Here is a 26,651-nt window from a genome sequence, read left to right as displayed (position 1 = left end):
CACCACTTTTATACATGATACCATGTTCTACAGAATACAGTTATTTGGAGCATTGGTCTCATTACTTGTAATGCAGATTTTTTTAAGTACTATTATTTGAAGCATATTTGCATGCTAGATAGATCCTGCTGCAACCCAAACAGACCATGATCTGTAGTTATATAATGCGCTGGCACATAACACATAAGGGTCTGTGTTTATTCAGCAATTAGATTCCAAACAGTCGGCATACATACAGATCTACTGGTGCATAATGCGCAGTTGAATCTGACTTATATGTGAGTATATATGGCACTTGTGTCCTCACCGTCAGTCGACTATTAATTTCTTCTTGCATCAGTATCAGCTATTTGGATGTACAGAAGATCTGCTAGTTATATGAGTTATGGTTAAACATTTTATTCAGAAATTGTTCGTTTCCATAGGACACTAATTTTCATTTCTTAAATTAATGAATACCAATGAAACTACACTTCTCCCTTGGCAACTCACACATATCGGATTCCAAAAAGAGACCGCACTATAAGCGAGGGCACGAGTTACCGAGGGACCTCCAAAACATCCGCTAGACATCCAGAGAACCATGGCCTGTGGGAGGGGGAACTGGGCTGTTTGTAACTGAATCCTTGTTTTATAATCACGTCAATAAAGTGCTATTTCCGATGAAGTTATTAGTTATTCTGTATAAATTAAATTTATTTTCAAAATATCCAACATCTAAAAGATTGATAACATGATTCCAACTGGTTTTAACAACCAACACTCTACGCAAAACCATTCATTTATTACATCATGACTTTTTGTTTTGTTGATTAGTCTGGTTCCCAGAGTGGTGTGTTTAGTATTTTGCAAAACAAGGATTCTATGAAACAGGGAACCAGACTAGCTGTTGATACACTGCCAAACAAGATTCCTTTTTATACAAAATGCAACATTTATTGACACGGTAGTCTGCGTCGAACCTCAATTTTTGAATTGTTCCGATAGATAAATATTGATGACATGATTTCATTGCAAGTAACACAGGGTTCCCACGCTACCGGGAAATCAGGAAAAAGTCGAGAGAAATTATAATTTTTTCCCAACCGTGAAAAGTCCTTGAATTTCGCAAATATTGATGAAAGTCAGGAAAACCCCAGGAATTTTTCACATGACGCCTGAAACAATTTCATAATTGAGTCATAACTGAACTGATCGTGAGTTAAATTTATCGAGCTCTAACCAGACTTTTAAGAGGTTGCAGTATGGATCATTTGGGTGCTTGCCATAACTATATTTGTTGAGACAATCCAAACGCTCAGTGGATTGGATTCATCTAGTACAGTAGTCCCCCTTTTGAACGGCCCCTCCGACCAGCGGCCACCCGCTCCTTACGTCCAGAATCCGTTGGCACCGACAAGTTTGTGTTCAAAACCCAAACCAAAATGCATCCTTGCTGAAAGCTTGTGGCAAGGTTGCGGTAAGCTTACGATAAGTTAGTTTGATGTTTATAAGCTAACATGGATGCTTGTGCAAGCTTGTACAAGCAAGTGCAGGCTTAGGCAAGATAGCTGGATATAACCGCAAGCTTGCACAAGCTTTATTGTTTCCTTCAGATATTTAAACTAGCTTGCGCAAGCTTTCTTGTTTGCTTCAGAAAGTAAAACTAGCTAGCTGTCAAAATAAAGTTCATTTCTTCCGAAAACGTCTGTTATTTCTTCGATCTAACGGACAAGGTAAGTACGAATTTTTTGTTGTTGTAGTTGTTGTTGTTGTTGTAGGGTTTAACGCCATTTTTCAGCACTTGATAGGCTATACATGGCGGCCAGAATTAATGGTGGAGGATGAACCCGGGAAATCCCCGGAAAGAACCACCGACCCTCGAGAAGCTACTGGCAAGCTTTCTCACATACCCACATTGGATGAATCCGAGACTCGAACCCACGGAGACAGAGGTGAGATGGCAGTGATCGGTAACGGAGAGCGCTTTAGACCACTCGGCCACTCGGGGCCCCAAAGTACGAATTTAGTTTTGTTTATAAATCTCTCGTCATTGTGCACAATAAGCGAACATTGTACTTTCATCGTTCATCAGAATACTTGTATATATTTATTTTTAATCCATGGCAGAATATTTATAAATCCATACTTGAGGACATTCTTTAATCCACAGTATTTGTTATTTACTTATATTTCATTGTAATAATTGTATATACGTTTTTTAATTCTATATTACAAGATCAACATTAGGGAGAAATCGAATCATGCATTTATTACTATACTTTATTACTAATATATGCTATTCATCGCATCACAGTTATGTTTCTTCGTACATCACATGAAATATTCCTAAGTTCCATTCAACTGACTTCTGGGGGATATTTTATGACAGTATGCATTCCTCCATGACTGCAGGATGCTTTACAGAGGAATGAACAGCATTACCTATATTCTTGCATTTTTTCCTAGTGGAAACAACGCCCCACCCCCCAGTACTACTACTACTACTACTAATATAACTATATATTCTGCTTTCTTCCATGCTGAATAGATAACTTATGAGATTGGTACAGATTTGATAACTGGAAGGCAGGGATTGGTACATAAGACAGAAGTAGTACTGTGAAAAGTACACTATGCTTATTATTAAAACCATCTTTACTGAGTTTGCACTAAAAACTAAATTGTGTTTTGGTCTGCTAAAACACACATACATAATAATATCTGTTTGCGTTTTAAAGTGGCGTCCTAGCTGGATGACAATTGTCTGAGGCACTCGCTTTTAATAATCATTCATGCATATCACCTCTGTATGTGAGAGTTCAAGTTTTAGCTCAACTAATGTGAATATATGAGAAATCTTGCCAGTAGCTTCCTGTGGTCAATAGTTCTGTCCATGTTCTTCCTCCACCAAATCTACTGGCTGCCATATATAGCCTGTCGTGCGTTAAAAAATGGCATTAAACCAACAAAACCACCTCTAAGCACATGTTTATCCAAAAGAATTCACTGTTGCTTATATTTAATGTCAGAACAGTGTTTGCAAAAATGACAACCTATATAGTGGCGATAGTGGATTGTGATAAGATTGTGGAAATGATAGCTGGGAATGACAAATAAGTCTCTGAAAAAGTTGGATATTGGACTTAGAATTGTTAAGTTGATATTTGGATGGCTATTTCGCCACACGAGTATAATTTCAAAATCCTGACATGGGGACTTGGTGGCCCATAAACCCCAGACCTGTGTCTGATTTTCTCATTCATCCTATCTTTATCTCTTTATGCTTGTCTACAAGAATTGTAACTGTTCTGATAGGCACTGTTAACATATGCTAACATTAAATGATGTCGTATGACATCAAGCTATAAACTAGATACATTATTGTCTTATCCTTTGGGAAACGTCCACCTATATGATGTCTGGTGGAGTACAGACATCTCCATTTTTGTATCAGTGGTTATGTATTCCTTTCATAATCAATTTGGAACAGCTGTGTGGATAGTTTGCAATACATACCAGTGATGACGCCAATGTTGCACATAGGATCCCAAGTGCAAGGGAAGTAATTTCCCTCATTCCAAATCTGAGGGGATAAACCATTTTAGAGGATAAATGAAAATAATAGTACATAATTCACTATCAGTACTATGTGAATTTTTGAGACTTAGAAAGACACAGTAAATCAGAAATCAGATTATATAAAAAAGATCTGACATTTTATTTACCCATCATAAATTGATGCACCAAGATATATCATATAAATGTAAATGTATATAATTTGTAAATGATGACATTAATTGTTCCCATACATGTTAATGAAGTGATTATCTGATAAATGGCTGGATAAATAAAAACAAGGCTGTACGAGATAAATACCGAGGGCAGGATGTAGAAATGAACAACGTAATTTATTAATTGTATCACAACAGCTATACCGTTGCTTTCATTGGGTAATGATTCTGTGTTATAAGATATGTTTTCAGTACTTTGTCTGTAGAAATGTAAAATGAATAGTCATCAAATTGGATGCAGTGATAATTTATAACCAAGTGTAAAATTTCAATTAGAAAAACTTCCCACCTTTAAAAACCCTCTTTAACAATTGGCAACTTATTTATATTGACGCTAACTTAATTTACACAGTTAAGAATCGGAAAAGTAAAATGGATGGAATTTTGTTCTACTGGAACTTATTTTGGATGGTATCATTTTTCTTGGCTTCTGTACAAAACAAATCGTACATTGATACCTCAGTGACATAATATACCTCGTAAACAAATTGTATTCCCTAAATTTGGTTTTTCAACTTACTGTTTTTGTAGCAGCAACAAAATTCACAGACATTAGTACACATTGTTAACAGTATGTTCAAAGTATTAGGTACAAGTCAGAAAAAGTAGGTACAGAAACAGGAAAAAATGAACTTGTTACATCATCATCAGATCAGACTTTTATCCGAAACATTGTAACTACCAATTATTTCTGAACGTTTTAACCAGATGAGAAGGAATATGTTAGTGCCTCGTTAGCATCTTACCAGTGATTGAATATATATATAAATTGCTTTCGTCTGAAAGAAGTTGAACTTTGCAACAAATAAATGAGGCTAATTAATGTGATGATAACAAACCTCAATGTAACTTAAGAGCAGCAGTTAGATTTCTTTGTAATATTGAGCACATACATTTGGGGATCAGATAGACAGTTCATTGAATTGCATTGTTTGAGTTATCTTAACTTACCTTTGTTTTTTGGATAAAGAATGACTAAAGCATCTAATGCATAATAAGTAGATTTATCATACTCAATCCTGAGGTACTGACTTTTATCCTGCAGTACTGACTCCTTGAAGGCATTTGCAACAAAAACATGTCTAAAAGCCAGTCTGGAAATTCCACCTAAATGCCAATGCGTGTACAACACTTCCTCCTTATAACGCTGTTATGGGAGTCATTCTGGTGAGACCACATTCAAATGAGAGTTTTCTATTGCACTTGTTTTAAGAGTCAGAATTGGAAAATTAAGTACAATTCGTTTATGCATGATTTACAGTGTTGCACCTTGAATGCAAGATTGTGGAGTTTCTGCAAAGCTTTTGGCGTATGTCTGGCCAATCTGTGATACCCGCTCACCTCATGAGAACGCTTTGTCATTGCAGGGGAGATGCCTATTACGTTTTTTATATATGGTTGGTACTAACAATGGATAAAGTTGCTGAAGGCGATAATTACTAAAATATCAGTTAATATCCATCAAAATATTGAACATTCATAATTTGTGGTAGTTTGCCGAGTTCCAGCATGAAGTCTTTGATGGTCATATGAGTAACAAATTTTCGATGTTAAAGACACAACTATGGCAATGAAAATTTATTTTGTGGTTGAATTAATAACAAAAGGGTCAGCATTTATCCAATTACACAATGAATGAATTGTTAATTTGAGATGAAAAGGTAATTCAGATAGTAAAAGTAATTATTATAAATGCTGGTGGATAATGAATAAACACCGACGTTAACTCAAAGCATGATTTGGAATGGAAAATTCCATAGTGTAGCTCATTTAAAGTGAGATAGTTATTCAGATATTTCAATATTTTCAAACATTACCTGAGCACGTGCTGTGTCAAAGGAAAAGATAATAGCACAATGTAGTCAACAAAGTGCATTAAGTATTATCTACTGTTTTCCTTTGTCCATTTAAAATGTCTCTTGCTCTTGTGATCCTTGGCGCAACATTGATTTATCTGAGTCCTAATTACAGTATGTTTTGTGACACCGACCACATACACTTTGTTCCTCTATTGAAGAGGAAGATAATGTAGTCTGACGTTTAATGCAATCATCAGTTTCTGTTAACAAGTGATACCTACAGGACTCAAAATGCAAATAAAGTCTCATAATTTTCCTCTACTGTGTTCTTGCCTTTTTATCTTCTGAAACAGTTTCTAAATTTTCCACCTGCATGGCAGTCCTAAACAAACAAAACCACTGTCAGAAGGGACCACAAACTTTGGAAGAAATTCTCTGATTTGTTTCAGTAGTCACTGGCCAAAAGTCTAGCATGTTTAGGGCATTCAAGCTAATGCATGTTAATGAATCAAAAAGTTTGCATTAACAAAGTGAAAGGTATCAATCTGATTAACCCATTTATTCTGTTGGAATAATAAGTTAAATAAATTATATGTAATATTCACATAAATTTAGGCTGTAAATGCAACTTATATTACTCTGTAGATAGCCATCTTGCAGCTTTCTACAGTTTATAGACGCAGGCTTGAAAATTCAATCTGGATTTGAAATTGGTGAAGTGCGTTCTTTTAAAAAAAATTATTACTAATAAAGCATTCAAATGGGACATGAATGTGCATTTTGACTTCTGTTGGCAGGATATGGTTTGCATGGCTGCATGTGAGCTGTACTGTTACAGCATTACCTATATTCTTGCATTTTTTCCTAGTGGAAACAACCCCCCCACCCCCCAGTACTACTACTACTACTACTGTCATTTCAACATCACTGTTATACATGATACCATGTTCTACACAATACAGTTATTTGGAGCATTGGTCTCATTACTTGCACTGCCGTTTTTTGTTAATACTGCTATTTTAAATATATTTGCATGCAAGATAGATCCAGATGCAGCCCAAACAAACCATGTATCTGCAGTTACATAATGCACTGGCACGTAATGGTCTGTGTTTATTCAGCTGTTAGATTCCAAACAGTCGGCATACACACAGATCTACTAGTGCATAATGCGCAGTTGGATCTGACTTCTATGTGAGTATATATGGCACTTGTATCCTCCCCCACAACCGACTATTAATTTCTTCCTTGAATCGGTATCATCTATTTGGATGTACAGAAAATCTGCTAGTTGTTTGAGTTATGGTTGTTATAAACATTTTATTCAGAAATTTTCCTTTCCATAGAACACTATTTTTTCCTTTCTTAAATTAATTAATACCAGTGAAACTACAATTCCCGCTCGACAACTCGCACACATCGGGTCCCAAAAACGTAGACCGCACTATAAGCGGGGGCACGAGTTACCGAGGGACCTCCAAAACATCCGCTAGACATCCAGAGAATCGCAGGGTGGGGTGGGGGGAACTGGGCTGTTAATAACTGAATCCTCGTTTTATAATCGAGAATAATTTTCAATAAAGCGAATTTTCCGATGAAGATTTTAGTTATTCTGGATAAATTGTATTTATTTTTAAAATGTCCAGCATCTGAAAGATCGATTGCATGATTCCAGCTGGTTTCAACAACCAACACTGTACGCAAACATATTCGTAAACAACGTCCAGGCTTTTTGTTTTGTTCATTAGTGTGGTTCCCAGAGTCATGTGTTTAGTATTTTGCGATAAAAGGGGTCTTCAAAACAGAGAACCAGACTAACAGTCAATACACTACCAAACAAGATTCTTTGTTATAAAAAACCTCAATATTTCGTGAGACAATAGTCTGCGTCGAAACTCAATTTTTGAATTGTTCAATTAGTTAAATATTGATGATGTGATTTAATTGCAAGTACAAGTGAAACTTCCTCTCATCCTTGAGGATATCTCTAAGTGCGAATTCAGGAATTCTCTGAAACTCGTTTTCCCCACAACGGATGGTATTTGTGAATCAAAACTCTTTTTTACGAAGTACGCTTTTCACTTGGTTGCCTTGATATCTTTGTTAATTTAAGGTAGATTAATTAGATTACATACACAATGACATTTATAACAGTGTTCGATTGATCTACTGAAATGAGTTACCCAACATACGACCACGGCCGCTGGTTCTTAAGCATGTATGATTTGTATGCCTCTTAACCTCTTTTTATTTCACCTCCTTTATTTGATTCAAAATGCATAATTAACGAGATATTAGAAAGGAAGCCCGCTTTTTATTTAGTGCAACAATAAAACAAATGCTCCCGATTGTCAGATATCAAAACCCGGTCGGCACTTAATGAGGTTCTCAGAGAAGCGCTCACCAACATAGCTATTACGGTAGATTGACGCATTTTATGTTTAATAATAAGAGGACACGTTGCATTTATGATGATTACACTTAAGAGGAGCTTAAGGATTGAAATTGAACACAAATTTGACTTAATATTTTTTTAAATTGGTATTTATTTATTAAAGTACTGCCTCCACTAGCCTTGACATTTTCATTGATCAAAATTTCTTTGAATACCGTTAGTTACGGTGTACAAAGAATATCGTTTGGAAAGAAAATGTAACAAATTTTATGACTTCTTTGTAAAGCTGATATTTCATAATGTTGATTAAAATTTTCAGGTCCTATCTACTGTTTCCACGAGAAAACGAGTGATATATCAAAGTTTCCGTTACAAATTTTGACCTCTATTTTCTTCACGTTCAACAAATAGGGATCAATTTTTTGGTATTTTCTGGTTTTAAAAAATGGGATATACGCCCGACCCCGCGTTATAAGCGGGTTCGCAAGTTATCAGGGCATGAGTTATCGAGGGAGTGTTGTACATGTATAATTGAAAGGATTCAACTTTATACAACATTTGCTATGGTGGAGGGAATTTAACATTATATCATTTACTAATAAAATGGATGAGAAATCACTATGAAATTTTTAGCATGGCATCTACTGAGGGCAAAAGAAACATTTGTTTTTGTCCTACATATTGCTCAAAGGGAACTAACTCCTGTGAATAATTACTTTCGGTTTGCAAGTACGAAAAGTCATATTATTCATCTATTATCTAGTGTCTTTATATTTTTTTACAGTATGGTTGACGTGAAATTCGTCATACCTGTTAGACTGTCTGGTCTGCTAGCACATTATCCCACAGCAAATCTTAGTTGATGCTGATTACCAATGGAGTACGCTTATAAATAGACTTTTAATCAGTATTTTGTTGTTGCTATCATCCAGATTCCATAACTGGGATGATCATTGGAATTTCAATTGGTGGTGTGGTGGTTATCATTACAATTATTATTGTGGTTGTCTTTATAAAGAAGAGAAAGAAGCAAGGAATTGAAGGTAAGTGGTTGAAATCAGGTAGTTTAACATCTTTGATATGTCCATAAAATGCAATTTAATACAAGATATTTTACATTGTGGTCTGGTAAAAATACGTAAAACAATAGCTCTGTATGGGCTATTATACTAGCATGGCAAAACAAGACTATTTCATAATTCATCAGATAAGTACACAGATTGTATATACTAGAAGTGCTAAAAGGACTTTGAAAAGCATTCAAGTCAGTAATTTATAAGACAGACGTATTTTGTGAATGGCATAGGGATAACATTCATGATAATTGGAAAAAAATATTATGTTTATTACACTATTCATTTTTTAGGTTTTGTTTGCAAAGTTACAAATGGAATAATTGTTGCATAGAGTGACAGTTCCAAGTACCTATACAAATTTAAGCAAACTTGAATAGTCTTCGGGATTTGATGAAACTTCAGAAACAAATCCATCCCAGGACTAGTGTCCCTGAATGAAAATGGCACTGCTTGGATATCCAAAACTGCCATCTCGATTACCATCTTGAAAATCGTATTAACTTTCCTTCTCCCAGCTCTACATTGTTTGCAATATTATTTGGAGTTGCGTTGGAAGTCTCCATTTTCCTGGTTACATACCTGTCTATATACTTAAACAAACACAGCATTTTGCCAGCAGGTTACTTTTTATATCAATCAACGTTATTTTTCACTGAAAATAAATTAGTTGTGATTTGATAAACTTATCAGACATAATGAAATAATAATTAATCTATTACGATCGAGCCGCAGCGGTTCATTGAAGCTCATGTAGTGCTCGTGACCACCATGGTACGTGTTTAGAATATTGCCATTGGGTAAGCACCAGTCATATGCCAATTTATGTACCTAAGCAGGAAGCTTTTCTACTTGCTCCAGGACGATATGTCCTGTTCAGGTTGATATGATGAAAAAAATCACAAAAATGCCTTAAGCCATAACAATATATTGAAAGTTCAACAAACCAAGATGCAAGCATTGTCTATGGACTCACTATCTGTTTCGATACATATTCTTCCATCAGAATGCATATAACTTAGTCTCTTCCAACTCAATGTAGATAACGTAGTCTCTCACACATCATTTACATAACTTAGTATCCTCCATCAGAATTTATGTGACTTTGTCTCTGTCAACAGAATATATGCTTAAACACTCCAAACAATCAGTAATTTCAATTAATTTATTTCTCATCATTATCAATTAAACAAGAATAAAAGCTACTGGGCATGGTGAAAACATCAAGATTTACATAACAAGAATAATTGTTATTAGATTGTTTGAAATATGAAAGTTTGTTCCAATAATGGACCTACGGTTCGAATTTATATTTCACTTTTGCTTGCTAGACTTTATTAAAATTAGGACCTTATCAAATAATGCTTTATACCTAATATTAGCTAGTATTATATTTTTTAACTTATGTCTCTCTATACGATCGCTCCAAGATGAATCTACGATTACTTCAGTTCAGGGTACGATCTATCCCAGCTTATCCATCAACTACTTCAGCCAACACACCCTACGATTATTCCAGCTCAACCTATACTTACTTCAGTTCACTCTACGATCTATTTAAACTCACCCTATTATTATTTCAGTAAACCTTACTATCTTTACAAGCTCACCCTACGATTACTCCAGCTCTCCTGCTATCACTTCAGCTAACCCTGCGATTAATTCAGTTCACTCCACGATATATCCATTTCGCCTTCTCCAGCTCAATTTAGGATCACTCCAGATCATACTACAATTGCTCCAGTTCATATATTTTGCACCAGTTGGCGTGCCATACATACACATTTAACTTATTCCGAAACCAAAACTGAATGAAACATAGCTTTATTTCACTAGCATCATAAACAAATAAATGGAGATAAAGATATTGGTACGTGGTTGTAATAAACGAAAAATGTACAATATTATTTACATCAACCACAGAACGATTTTCACCTATAATTGGCAATAATGTTTAAATTTATAGGAATAAAAAAAATTTCTATGAATTATGGCATTTGTAATAGTATGGCTTCATATAGATATTTTCTGTTTTATAATAATTATGCCTTAACAGACATCATAAATCATTTCCACCGTTATTAGAAGAACACTTCACACAATAGTTATCACAAATTTCTGCATTCAGACATAATCCAACATTTATGAGTATATAATTGCAGTACATGCGACATTTTGCAAAGATAGCTCATAAAGATGGTGACACACTTGTCAGATATATAAACAAATTAAAAGTATTGAAGGCCGACCAAGCATTGTTCAGATACTTCTTCCTCAACCTGCATCCTTTGCAAGTACCTAAGCAATAGCCTCGTTCAATCGGTCGCGGCGGCTCAGGATTAGCGTACCTTACAGATGATTGAAGGGGTGAAGATTCTAATCCTACCATATTGGGTCGCAATCCATGGGCACATCACTTTCATTGTCAAGGTACTAAATGACTTACTTTTAATGCTGTGCCACCGTGAAACACCAAACAATAACCATGACTTCAATATCTCATCAATGGTGTTCTGCAACTAACACCTTTAACCAATGATGTTGATTGTTTTAAAATCTACTCTCCTAATACAGATTTTATGCATTTCATATGTCCTCTGTTTGCGAACTATAAACATAAGTATTTCACCAATAATTTTATTTAGTACGATTTGAAAAACGCCAACGGTCAGCTAAAAATTTCATGAAATACATGAACTGAAATAGTTTTCGTAAAAGTTTAGTAGTGTGATTCAACTCTCCTCCAATTTCATAACCTAAAGTAACACTCATATTTCAAAGTCATCAATATGAGTATAACTGATAATTAGTAAAATGTTATGTCATATAAAATGAAAACAAACTGAAACAATCAAACATCAGAATGAAAATGATAAGGTACATGAGAATATTTAAAATTATCCAGGAGCACACCATATGTCTAGCACGATACCACAGTTAAGAATCTAAACTTATATTTGATTCTGCATTTAAGGATAGATGAGTAACTTTAAAATGTGATGTACCATTAAAGACATAAATTATATGCAGGTCAGCATCCTCGCCTACGCAAAACGTTGATTACAAATATGAAAAGATATACGAGATTAGAGTTCATCCATTTATGCATGTATATAAATTTTATGTTTCAGATTTAGAGCATCAGGTGCAAAAGTAAGTTCAGAAAATTTAATGTAGCTGTATGAATCTTAAGCAACTCTTGTGCATAATATCTAATTTAGAGCGAACAAATTGTTTTATTCATCCTATCACACGCATCAATAAAATCAGGCAAAAGTATTTGCAAAAGTAATATAGGCAAAGAATTTAACACGCCGTTCTACAAGGACTCACAAAAGGTAGCTTGGATATTGCTCTTAATTATGATATTAACATCAAATTTCCACCCCTGACATCCGGAAAGTACAATTCTGGAATTCATTGGAGGGTGATCTTCCGGATATTTAGAACAAGCTGAGAGTTTTAATGTTTGCTCATATAGTCTGTGTCTATTGAACAAGAGTCTTAGAAACCCACCGCATTGACGATTTCGAGGGCTTTAAAGATGGGCGCTTAGAAAAAAAAGAGTAAACGATTGTTGTACTCCTGCTGTTTATATGGTGATCCCACCTTTACAATAGAAAGTGTGTATACACACACAAACAGACACACACACACACACACACATATATATATATATATATATATATATATATATATATATATATATATATATATATATATATATATATATATATATATATATGTGTGTGTGTGTGTGTGTGTGTGTGTGTGTGTGTTTGTGTGTGTGTGTGTGTGTGTGTGTGTTTGTGTGTTTGTGTGTGTAAGTTTCGTCCGTAATATGCAGTCATGAAGAGGAATCTATTTCAATGGTTGAATTTTATTTGACGAAAACAACAATTGGTGTTCCATCATAAAGTTCGGACAGGAACTTTTTATACTGCTGCTGCTGATGATGTTAATATATTTGTAGCCGTTACAACACGTATGACGGACTGCAAATGCGAATGGCAACTTCAGAACCGTATGCTGCATTGAATATAGAACGTTCAGGTACTTCGTTTTGAATTTTATTTTGTTTGTTTGTTTGTTTGTTTGGGGATCATTTTATTTTTTAAATCATGCTTTTTATTATTGAATCGTCTTCAACAGTATTATAGTGTCAAGTATCTGGAAAACTGGAACTGGATGTCCCAGAACTCCATGTCTTAGGCTTCTATGATTTTGTCATAGCAAAGTGATACTGAAACGGTGAAGATCACTAAATAATAACATCATTTCAGAATATTGTTTTATTTGAATATCCTTGCTCTATAATTTTTATCAGAATTGCAAGACTCTGGTGTCTTTGTTTCACTTAATGTTATCAAAATGCATTGATATTTTCTCTGCAGAGGGCGTGGCTATCAGCAATGTATATCTCCTATCCATCTTTTACTGTCCTCACGATATGCTCTTTCACGCGCGCCGGGAATTTTTTTTATTATCTCATAGTCTGTAAACTTACATAGAGTGTGTGCAATTTAATATTTTTTTATAATAAACACGGTAACATGCTTTATGTAATTCTGGTTGGCCGAAAATAAGCCCATGAAACTCTTGCACTGTATTTCCATTACTGATTGGCTGCGATCGTGGGAAAATTTTCTGTACACCGCCTTTTGGAACGTTTTCTTTTTGCTAATACTTTGAATATTCTTTTAATCGACTGCCCAAACGGAATTGGGAAAAAGTTCAAGTTGATTATGAATATGGCGAAGTTACATTCCACCCTGGTTTCGGTCCGCAATGTACAGCATATGATGCTATGGAAAAATGACGTAAAACCCTAATTAATGAACAAGAAAAAGTAAACCTAAACATATTGTCCACTTAATAGCGCATGCAGTGGTCATGTTGAACTGTATATATGAAACAAGGAGTCCTATATATAAGCGTGGTGTAAATATTAACTTACAGAAATAGATAAACTGACCTTTGTTCACAGAAGAATGTGAACATAAACCGGTCTTCCACCTGGTATAATTTCATCCAGCCTCAACATAATTACGTTGTAAATATGTGATGCACTTCCTATATACAAGCGTGGTTTAAAAATTAACTGACATAAATATATAAACTCACCTCTGTTTACAGAAGAATGTGAATATAAACCGGTCTTCCAGCTGACAGAATTTCATCCAGCCACAAAATAATTACGTTGTAAATATGTGATGTACTTCCTACTCAAAATAAATTTCGTTTTCTATACTCTACTGTTCCAAATCAAGCAACGCAAATTCGTTACAGTAAGTATGGGAGTATCTGCAAATTCATTACAGTACATATGGGAATATTTGCATCCAGCATTCTCTTTTTAGATGAATATCGCATTATTATAATATTTAGTTGCACAATCATAGGACATTCTGTGTTTTAAAAACAATTGTATGTATAAACTGTTCTGTTTATTAGGGCACACGTTCTTTGATTTATAGCTTTTTAAAAAATGTAATACCTATCCATAACGTTAACAGTTTGATCTACTTCGCTTGTGACTACTTTGTTATCAGAACAAATGTAATGTGCATCGCTTCAATCAGTCTGAACAAACTTATTAATTCTTTTCTCTCTCTAAATAACTTCTTCCGAAATAAAAACTGTGGTAAAAATAATTTGAAATGGGTAATAACTGGATATTATTCTGTTTGTTCCATACATTCAATTAAATTATTACCAATTATAAAGGGCAACATTGGTATTATAACAAAAACGAACATCGTATATATTCCAAGTGCAATAATTTTCAAAAATCCGAAATCTTCTAGAGCTTGATGTTTTTCATTGACCTATGAAGTAAATATTATTCTCTAAATCAGTATTCATTAACTTGTTCTTTCTTTCAGATGATTACCAACAAAGGTAACTTTATGAACACCCCTATACAATTGTGTTCAAATTTTAACTATAGCTATCTAACATCTGCCATTTAAAGCAAATAATTTGCAGGTTGTTACATGTATTGCCTTCAGAATAATTCTGGCTAATATTTCTAGTTGAAAGGAATTGTATATTATAAAGACATGCATTGTTATAATGAATCCTCACTAGGATAAAATCATAGTTGTATTTTATTTAGACCGTATATAAAGTTAATTTCATGTTAGTATATCATTTCCTGTCATCTATATAATAATGAGTATCCTTCATTTCTTATTGAATCTTATGGCCTTTTTACTCTTTTTTTTAAAAAGTACTTATAGTGTATTTCATATAGCAGTGCATATTTAAATCCATATGAGGGACTACACAGAACATTAGAAAGCTCAGAGCCGTACGATATGTTGGAGGGAAGCCGTTAGGTTAGTAAATATTACAATTAAGGGAAATTGAATTTCATGCAAATATATATCTTCTTCATGAAAAGCGGGCTTTAATACAAAGTTATGTGCTATTAATATTAGTGCTTTTAAAGAAACACGCAAAACCAAAAGAAAGATATACCTAAGAATCAAGGCAAGTCTCTCCAGAACTTCTATTTATATCAATGTATTTAATGATTACAGATTTGTATTTATACTTAATACGAACTAAATCAATATGAGTTAAAATATCAACGTCAATTTCGTCCTTAAATTGATATGTCAGTAATTATCGAAAGCAATAGCTTTATGTTCAAATCAGCAATTATCTGTATTTGCATTAGATAGGTTCTTTTTCGAAATGACAATTTCTTTCGTCTTTCGCATATTGCAACCTCTTACATGTTGTCTGTAAATTGAGACAAGTGTTAATATCCTGAAGTCACATACTGACTACATCAATATTAGCTTTAATTTGGTTCATTTCGTTTGCGATATTCATGCACGGTGCTTATGCTTTTGCTTGGGTTTTTCATCAAGTATATGGGTAGGATAGGCTCAGTGTTAATTTCTCCTGCATAACGTTTTTTATATGGAACCAACATGTGACGCCTATCAGATCATTGGTAAGACATCAAAATAAGGTCATATTGTGTATTCAGTCTGGAACAATAAATTTCGTAGTTTTTATGATATTAATCCATGTGTATGTCACAATGATATTTCTCAATATGTATGTTGATTAATTTATTTATTTATTTATTTATTTATTTATTGCTCTTTTTCAGATTGAAGCTTTTATTATAAACAGTTAACGCTTGTCACTATAACAAACAAAGTGTTGTGAGCACCCTTTTACAGCAGGTCAATATTGATGTCTCCCTAACCTTCAGTGAAATTTTGCATATGCCAGGCATATGATTATCTTCCTTCTGAAGTACAACTTACATCTAATAAAGCCTAGCGGTATTTCAGTAGTTACGATGAAGGAAATAGTGGTCTAATACATTCAATATCAAGCCTCCAGAGATACAAAATAGATGATATCGGTGCATTTTTTACTTAATAATGATTATATATTATACCAGCTCTATCAAGAATCGATTATTTGGAAGTTTTAAAAAAGATATGAACTGATCAGCGTTCTGGTTCAGAGATGGAATACGGAACTAAATGCAATGAATTCTTCACAGTATGCATTGCATTTTCTTTGGTACAAAACTGTTCCATTATAGTTGCATTGTTATACATATATAACTGTCTATATGTTTATGTCATGCGAAGCCAAACTCAAATTGAATCTGGGTCTATTTACCCATTGTCCTTATGTTGAAAGTTATATGTTTTCCTTTCGTTTTACCATTGTATATACATGCTTGATATCTACTGATTTCAAAAACTGGTACACCTTGTAATCTGATTTGTGTTATCTTTCATTCATTGGCATTAAGATATACTGTATCTTCCTAAATATTATAACCTTGCCATAACACTATTTTGTAGATATATGAATCTTTCCATACCTTAATTTCATGACCTTCCAATACCATTTTGTTTCCTTGAACTGTTTCCTCTTGTTAAACCATGGAATCATTAACGTTATTCAATTGTAGCGTCCTCAATCTAAAACTAAGTTCAAGCATATTATAACCCTAAATGAAATTAACTATGTATCAAGTAATAATAATGAGCATCATGGAAACTATTTAGCACGAAAAAGGTTTTATACATTTTATTATAAAGTAACCTTTATGCAAGTATGTAGATTATGCAGTCATTTACACTTTACATATTGCAACGATATATCGATGGCATGTCGGAGGAAACACTCTGCTGCAAGCAAAATAATCATTATAATAAACCTGATACGTTACGGTACTCCAAATGTAATCAAAAAGATTACAAGATCTGGTGATCAGCCTTCAGAAACAAATGCGAGATTGATACAGCGTACTTGTATATACAAAAACAATTATTAGAATTAATATCTTATTTCCAATGGTGCTTGAAAATAATGATTAATATTTTGTTGCATATTAGATATCATGATAAGTATCTTAAATATGCAATATAAGGTATTACAACCCATGTGCAGTACTTGACATTGGAATCACTTACAGAGTCTTCCAGTTTTTCCAGAACCGATAGTTCATACATTAAGTTATTGACTAGATCGAGAGGCTTCCGATAAATATACTCAGATTCATGCATAACTAATGTTTGTCATTTATATACCATGTCCATGAATGGTGTTGATCAAGATAATAATTCTGACTTTATACATTTTGCCGCTAAATAGAAAGCATTCGTTGGGCGGTAATCTCGAAGAACTAATAAGCTCTGAATATTTTTTCGGTCGTGTCTGTTACATCACTTGTAATACATGTGCCCTCGAGGGTCTAGAGACCTTTTATGATAATGTATTTCTTACGGTATTCAAAGTTGAAATATGCATTTTCGTTATTTGTTCAAGTATTAACTTCTTATACTAATATGTCCTGTAGTGTTTCTTACGTGTTGTCCATTTCCATTACTAAGATGTAATTCAGTGAAACATTTGTTAATATAAATGTGAAAAGAGTGATGGCAAAAGAATGCAATTATACTTTTTTCATCTTAATATTACGAGCATGATACATTTTAAGTTTTTTTAAAAACGCACGCACCAAGTGTTGTAATCAACTAAAAGTAAATTTAGCTATAGGTTTTCAGGTTATGTCTTCAATTAGATGGTTTACGTCCTCAAGTTCATCAGGGTAAATCAAATTGGGAAAGAAAAGCAATTATGACTGTGTTGCACATTTTAATGCCATAGTGATCACTTTAGCATAGTATGCATGTCCTTCTTTACACCCTAGATTACCCTCTCGTCAATAAAGTTTTATTTTTTAATTAATTCTGTTATATATATTTAATTTGCATTGTTTGCTGGTTAGTTTTTATTTTAATTTCATGATAATCTGTGGGTTCTGGAAAATTGAATCTTGTAGCTAACCCTGAGAAAAATCAAATTCATTGTGTACCTGACCAAAATCATTGACTTTAATGTTCTGGAAACTAGCGCAACGTTAATACTTTTATAAAAGTGTTGGTTATAAGTTAGGATCAGTATCATGCTCAGAGTCAAGGCCATTAAATTTATGATCTCATTTAGTATAAAATTTTAGTAATAATAACTAGAAAGCTTCTAGAAAATGAGCTTTTGTCCTTCATTTGGGCTATTCTTTTGTGCCTTAGTTTTGTTTCTATAAATCTTATTTACTGGAAATTAGTCGTTCTTGCTTTAAGATTTTGGCAAAATTATATGTTTTATTATTGTGTCCAGTATTTCATTTAGGTTCGAATTTATTCAACTTATATTCGCCGGACGTGTACTTTAGACGAAAATTATTGGGAATTATAGTTAATTCAAAACATTCTTCTGGAATTATATTAATGTGATTCAACAAAAGACTGTCACTAGCATATATACATTACAGCGTTAGATTTTGTTTTAATACAGCCAACGTTTATTCAGACCTTAATTTGTAGGACTTGTGTTGAAAGTTCTAGGATTTCGGAGGATTCAATTCGCAAACCGTAAGTTCTTTTAACATTTTCACTTTATGTTCTAGGGAAATAAATGATATGTTGCATTTTACAAAGTTTGTTGCATTTCGTTCGTTTCAGTTACTTTGTTTAAGAGCATAGGCTCGTAACAGTTAATTGGGGGCTCGTCCTTAGAATACGAATGTTTCAAAAATATCTCAGAAATATTTGTTTTTGAAATTTAAATTCACTTTCTTTTGGATTTTTTTAAGTCCCATGTATTATATCATAAATTACAGAAATCAATAGTAAAGCTAATAAGATTGTATAATGTTATCTAAAGAAGATAACTTTATTAATCATACACAGAAGGGGATAGAGTCCTTGCAAAATGATCAATTATTTAAAATTGCCAGACAACATGATCTCTCTGACGCAAAAGCTTCTTTATGGTGCAAGAAAAGAAACATATTTTGGTTCAGGTTCTGGTGGAAAAGAATCTTTTTAAAGTGCTTTGGCCTTGAATAGTAAGTCAACAACTGAATCTAATGTGCAAGAAATGCAATTGAATTTTAAATAAAGGATCGAATTGGACTTAAAAAAATAAAGGCAGATGTAATTACAGAAAGAGGAGAGAGAAATTCAGATAGAAAGATAAAAGGAAGAGAGGACATTTTAATTTAGATTAAACGACTTAGAACTTGAATGGGAAAAGCACATGTTAATAAGAATATTAGATTAGTACACCCTTTAAAGGAAAAAAGTAGATAAATATTTTCCTCATTTTGAAAACAAAATGCTGAAAATTTGCAATGGCCAGGAGAGCATTCGATTATATTATTACAAAGTGTAATTTTTGGCAAAGTTTGTGACATCTACACTTCTATGTCAGTACAGCAAAGTGCTAATTATTATCTGGTTAAGTGATTATTTTCATGGGGTACATCAGGCTTGTCAACAAAGCTTTATCAACTATAAAAAGAAACTGGACAATCACACCCATATCGACTATGCAAGAGTAAAAGTTGTTGTTGTTGTTCTTGTTGTTGTAGGGTTTAATGCCATTTTTCGCCACACGATAGGCTATACATGGAGGACAGTATTAATGGTGGAAGATGCACCCAGGAAAACCCCGGAAAGAACCACCGACCCACGAGAAGCTACTGGCAAGCTTTCTCACATAACCACATTGGCTGAATCCAAGACTCGACCCCACGCAGACAGAGGTGAGATGGCAGTGATCCGTAACGCCGAGCGCTTTAGACCACTCGGCCACTCGGGGCCCCGTCAAGAGTAAAAGAACAAGTATCAGATATATGATGCTTAATCAAGAAGGTTCGTCAAGATTACGAACATCTCAGGCAATTCATATTAGTTGAAGAGTTCAAGAACTGTTTCTTTCGTAACGCTAAGACGTACCTTGATAGTCACAATGTCGAATCTTTAGAAATTGTTGCTCGTACAGCTGACGAGTATTCCACAGATCATAATGATTTTTTCTCATTAGTTTTTCAACTTAGCAGTCTTGTGTTAAAAATATATTTCAGTCTAATACGATCAAGTTTAAATCACAGTCTGTCATAACTTTTTGGAATCAAGTTTCTGATAAGATTGATCAGAACTCCTTTTCTTATCCTACAACAACCTATTGTAAGAAGGGAGGGTATGCTATTTCTGACTGATATGAACTGGAATATAAGCAACATAATCAAGACAGACCCATTACAAATTCTCGTATTGCAAAGAGGTGAAATTCATGGTCGTGCATTGAAAGCAATGCCCCATTATTGGTCAAATAAGCTCCAGTCTGATTTTATTATGGATAATTATGAATCATTCATGTCGAAAGGCTTTATATCACTCATAGGTTATTTTGGCCATTCACATACCTAATAAAATGTTAAGAGACACGGGATATTTTCAGAGTCAAGTATTATCCTTTACTTTGTCTGTTTTTGAGAAGTCTTATTCTAATGAGAGTCTTCTTATTCAAGGAGTAGATTTGCGGCTTTGTTCATGATCCTAGCAACTGTGTACATTTGCCATCAGACTTGGTCTCAGGACCCTTGTTAGTTGCAAAGGTGTCGTCCTTATCCATCGAGGGCATTCATTTAAGAATCTTTATGATTTAGTTCATTTGAACTAGCGCTTGGACGTACTCTTATTGAATCATTGAAGTTGTTAAAATAACAAACTTCCTTCAACAGAAAATACAGTAATTAATCTTGTCAAATTTGTTTCATCTTTTAAATACAAGTTGTCAAAGACTTGTGAAGTTGAAGAAACAAATATGCACTCTACTCAGTAAAGCACGAACTTAACGTATGACAGAAATACAAACGAAAAGGAGGTTTCAGTCTGGTAATAGAGTTCTGTTTTCTTGCCCTTACCTCAAAATCCTCACTGAAAACGTACTATGGTCCTTACACAGGTGAAAAAATAAGTAATTGATTTAAATTATAACATTTATACCCCTGGGACAAGAAACCAAACACAACTTTGCCTTATAAATGTGTTGAAGGAGTATATTGATAGAGATAGTCATGTTAATCATGCCATCTATTTCGTTTTGTGTCCCACCCAGTGAGGATTTAAGTGATGGAATGCAATCGGACTGGAGTGACTTTGCTGTAACAAATCATCGAAATTCAGTAATTAATAATAATCTGGAATAAAAACTTTCACATCATCAGCCACAAGAAAAGAATGAACAAAAACAAATCTTACCTTAATAAAGGCACTTGTTTCCAAACAAAATCTAACATGACGACGAAATTCCACCACCTGTGATAAAACGCCATATAGGATGAACTATCTCGAACAGGAATGTTTGAAAAAATCATTTAGCATCATTACTCTAATGCCTGATTGGTAAATATAAGATGCATAAATATAAAGAAAGATAAATTAACCTTATCAAGGTTTCTTTCCAGTTTAATTTGTTTCGATTTTTTTTACTGCTTTACTCAACGTTTCAAATGATGTTATATTCCGTCTCAGAAAAAAAGCAATAATAGCTTGTGTTTAGTCCTTATGAGTATCTTTTCAGCTTTATTACGTTCCCCATGTTGAATAAATAGTGTTCTCAAATAGTAGCCCTCGGATGGTAGGTTGGTGGGTGATTCAAAAACAAACTTTACGTGCTCCTTATTTCTCCTTTTTCCCCTAGCCAGTTGATACAATGATTTCCTGTATTGATTGTGCTGATGTACGATAGTCTTCAATGAGCTAAAATACCACCAGTCTTGATCTGTCACAATGATAATATCCAGAATGTCATTGAATGAAATACCAATAATCGCAAAATAGTGATCTAGTCCAAAATATCAATGAGAACTTTCTAATACCAATTAATTCTTTCAATGAATGATTCCTCTCAATTTAAGTCGGAATGCACCTAAATTAGAAATGAAATAATTTTGATTACCTCAAAGCTTTAGGAAAACCTTAAACTTAACAAATGATCAAAATGATGTTCAACGTTAGCTTTCAGAACACACTTAAGCTTATAAATAAGGCCAGACTTGAAACTAAATCCATTTCAACGTGTTGCTTACAAATGATCATTGTGTTCAGGTTCAATCTAATAAACGTTAGATATGTAATGTGGTGTTTAAACATGACCCTTGCAAGCTGAAATCATGAACAAAACTTAAACACACAATATAGACATACATAACGACTAGTATATATTTTATATTAACGTGTCAATCTGCATATACATCCGTGTTTCTGTTTATTCGTTTTCTGTAACTGTATAACTATAACTGTATATCATTGACTGCTGGTGTTGTTAGGGGGTTTAAAGGCATTCTGCGGCACAAGATCAGTAATACATGAGGGTCAGAATAATTGGCAGAAGAGGTACCCGTAGAAAATCCTGATGAGAACCAACGACCCGAGAAAGCTACTGGAAACTTTTCTCAGGTACCCATATTAGCCGAACCCTATACATGAACCAATGTTGAAATGGTGTAATGGAAGACGGCCTTAACGATGAGCTCTTTAGACCACTCGTATACATAAAATCAACGTCGCAATTGACATTGTAAGTTTCCGCATCATTTTTCGTATCATATCGTCTGTTATCTCTTTCAAATGCAATAAATATTGTAATATTTATAATTCCTTTGGATTATAATTGTATTGTACTCATGGCGTATCTTTTGTATGTTCTGTCCACTACGCACGTTCCTCTCATATATATGAAGCTGTCAATATTTCAAATTTTCTACAAACTAGGAGATTTTCTTAACTTTTATAAAACATGAAACTAAATTCTGATAAACAAAATGAAAGTATACATTTTAAATTTTGTAAATAAAATTTGCCATAAGTGTGGGAATTGTGAGGTTGCTGAATTTAGAAGTTTGCTGTAGATACGATATTTATGGGCTACTTCCTAAAGTGTATGTCAATGTCGTTATACAACTGAATTTATTCATCTTAAATTAGATATAAATTGTTGCAAAATTTAACATAATATAGTTTAACCAAACTCTATCCAATTTGTATTATTGATTGTTCTGTATCTTAACTACTATTAAGAAACTTCCAGACGAAAATTGTTCATCGTTATAGACTTTTACAATGGTGGCCAGGTACTAAATGGCTTATGAATGTGGTCATGTAGGCGCATTTATTCAAATGAAAATAAATATTAATTTTTGTTCTAAACGATAAAGTATTTTCACCAAAGCGGTATAATAAACCCAAGTCTATTCATCATCATTGTTGAAATATGGTAGCCAAGTACTAAACGTGGTAAAGAAAAGAGAACGTCGGGCCTATCTTGGCTATTTTAGTAACGGGTGTCACATTTCAGCATTTGATTGCACATATATTTAAATGGTGATTATGCACTTTGTTTGGAATCTCATATATACGTGTTCCTTGTGGAGGGTCATTATTTTACACGCCCTAAAATGTGCATAATGCAGAATCAATGTTAAATTACGCGTATATTTAAGAACATGGTCAAAATAAAGTTAAGATTCAATTAAAATAGGATTGTATGTAGCGCGTTATGGTATCACACTGAAAACAGCGCGTTGTGAACATAAATTAGTACTCTCCTGTCATTTATTATTATAGATCCGATTTCCACTTGTCTTCAGCTTGTCTTCCTTGTTTTGTCAAAGTCCATACCTATCAACAGTTATGTTATGGAAAGTTATAGATAACATTTACGGTACAGAAAAAGCAATCGAAAGTCAAAATTGAAAATATTTTAGTTAAGCTATCTTAGTACTCAATGTAAAAACAAAATAAATAATATTCAATTTGATTAAATGTGCCTACATGAGTACATTGACATGCACATTAAATATATAGCCAACGAAAATGTACCATAATATCCTGCTCTATAGAGAAATGCACATATTCTTAAAAACGTCTACATCGAAGCCATGTATCACTAGCAATTACAAAGAGAACTGAATATGATGTATAATTGTGAATTAAGTGCACTTAAATGTCGCCCATTGCATACCGTGACAGGAAAGGGAAGTCCTGACGATTGTGTAGCTATAAGTCGCATAGTGTACGCTGGCTCAATGGACTTGAATTCTAAACAGAAGAAAAAAACATATAATAGATTTAATAAACATACTTTCTGCGACATATTTATTCAACGTAATTACTATATCAGGTAAGCTTTACATTTTAAATTCGTCCCAAAAGTGAATGATATCTACTGATGTATCTCAGTGAACTTTCAGCTCAGTGTCATTTAGATGTAATTCAACTCCATTCTTCAGCGTAATACATCTTATTAAACGAGTGCTGAAGCATGGTTGTTTCTTTACGTCAACGTTCTCGCTGCTGCTTGACCTGTGGAAGAGTCGATTTGTTTCTTAAGAGTAATGAGCTTGATTATTCGGTAGTCCTCGGCCATATTGTTGATGCCTCCCTGAGATTTGTTTTGCTGTTTCGTCTTGATACATACACATGTGTTCTAATTAGGTCAGACAATAAGCTTCTGGCAGCAACTCTTTCTTTTTGGTTTGAAATAAAGATTGTATTCTTCATCTGATAACTTATAGCACAAGAACGGATATTTTACAGACGTTTCAAATACATGTTTAAATATATGGCATGCCTAATTTAAAAGTAAATGAATTTGTATTATCAGGTGCTTCCTTATTCAAAGAAATATTCCATTCAAAGAATTATTTAATTAACAGTAAGTGCTAGTAAGTGCTAGTACAGTTTTATATATATATATATATATATATATATATATATATATATATATATATATATATACAATAAAAAACGGAAAGCGGATTTTACAAGGAGAATACTTGATATTATTATATGCTCATTTTTCCCCGTTAACTTTATATTGTCAAAATCGTTCAGTATTACCCGATAATGAACTCACGCGACACTACACATATAGCATTCACGTGCATAAAGGAACTACATTCTATTGTAAACAAACGATGGACGCAGACGCCACCACTTTTGATTTGTACACAAATCATGTACACTCGCGTAAGAGGCTCTTTACGTTGTGATTGTTTAAATTTGTTTCTGAATGAACTAAAACAGATGTTTCGTGCACTGCCATATAAAAGCTGCTTTGGCACATTCCGCGTTGATATAATGTTACGGATTTAGGCTAGCTACATTATATAACAGACGCAAGATAAGGTCCTTACGAATAACATACAACTGACAAGTCATATTCTCTCTTCTTTAGCTGTTGATAAGAATGGCAAAATAAATTATACTTACAGTTTTGCATCCTGAATTTCCTCAAAATGTATTTTCTTAATTCTTCAAATCCGAATTACATGAGCCATGTCATAGGTTTTCAATCTGGATTACAGATTTTGAAATTGTGCTGCAATTTCAATCATAAGTGCAATTGCATCCTCCTTACTGCACTGAAAATGAAATAAGCATTAAATTACATAGCCTCTTTTTGATAATTGCAATTGAAAGACTTCATATTTTTTCCACTTTATGATTTTAAACATTCGATGACAGAAACAGAAACACATTTGCAGATGTCAACACGCTTCTCCCAGCTTATTAAATCTCATGTATTTCATGTGGAATCGTCACATACAAATCCAGTCAATAATCACGAAAGTTCCTAGAATCCAGAAAAATACCAAAATCTATTCATTCCACATCAAATGGAATCCAGTCAATAATCACGAAAGTTCCTAGAATCCAGAAAAATACCAAAATCTATTCATTCCACATCAAATGGAAAAGTTGTTGCAATACACATTCATTCACATTATGACTCCAAATTTCAATTTTAACTAGACATGCTATTTTCTTTCGAAAGTTATGTCGAGCGCGAGACTAAGTTCAAATTTATCTGGGCATAGTTATGTGCGCAGTAATAATGTTGATTTGTGTAATGATGAATATGCGCTTGTGTGTTTAGTTTGGAATGCGGCATACATTCATTTACGTTGTAGTGTATTGTGTTTATATAATTAAACCTTAGGTAGAATTTAAAAAATGAGCATATAATAGAAAGGTTACTGAATTTGTATGGGAAAATATGAATTCGTTTTGTCGGAAGGATATACTGCACTCCCAAGGTCGTGCAGTATTCCATCCCAAAACTCGTTCATATTTTCCCATACAAATGCAGTAACCTATAAATGCTAGGCAGAATTACTATTTAGTACAAATAATGCTTTCATACATGTTAGGGAAATTTAATTTGCACTCTACGAAGATTCGAACCCGCGTCCGTCGGTAAACGGCACGCA

General features: G+C 33.6%; 1 protein-coding gene and 1 long non-coding RNA gene across 4 annotated transcripts in view; both read left to right on the top strand.

Annotated features, from left to right (window-relative positions):
- LOC149793256 (uncharacterized) overlaps positions 1 to 26,651 on the top strand; it is a 240,775-nt gene that overhangs the window by 60,502 nt on the left and 153,622 nt on the right. The gene's annotated exons all lie outside the window — the stretch shown is intronic.
- Positions 9,019 to 19,016, top strand: LOC149793259 (uncharacterized). 3 transcript variants are annotated; one of them, XR_016422745.1, is made up of 5 exons: positions 9,019 to 12,193; positions 13,014 to 13,093; positions 14,926 to 14,941; positions 15,300 to 15,381; positions 16,170 to 19,016. It is a non-coding gene; the product is annotated as an uncharacterized LOC149793259 (long non-coding RNA). The 3 variants fall into 3 exon arrangements; XR_016422744.1 differs by having other exon boundaries at positions 15,297 to 15,381; XR_016422746.1 differs by having other exon boundaries at positions 15,274 to 15,381.

The sequence above is a fragment of the Sinohyriopsis cumingii genome, chromosome 8 (assembly GCF_028554795.1).
Source record: "Sinohyriopsis cumingii isolate HCF-2022 chromosome 8, ASM2855479v2, whole genome shotgun sequence".
Classification (NCBI taxonomy): domain Eukaryota; kingdom Metazoa; phylum Mollusca; class Bivalvia; order Unionida; family Unionidae; genus Sinohyriopsis; species Sinohyriopsis cumingii.
The sequence above is the reverse complement of the archived record's forward strand: the minus strand, read 5'-3'. Positions and strand labels throughout refer to the sequence as shown.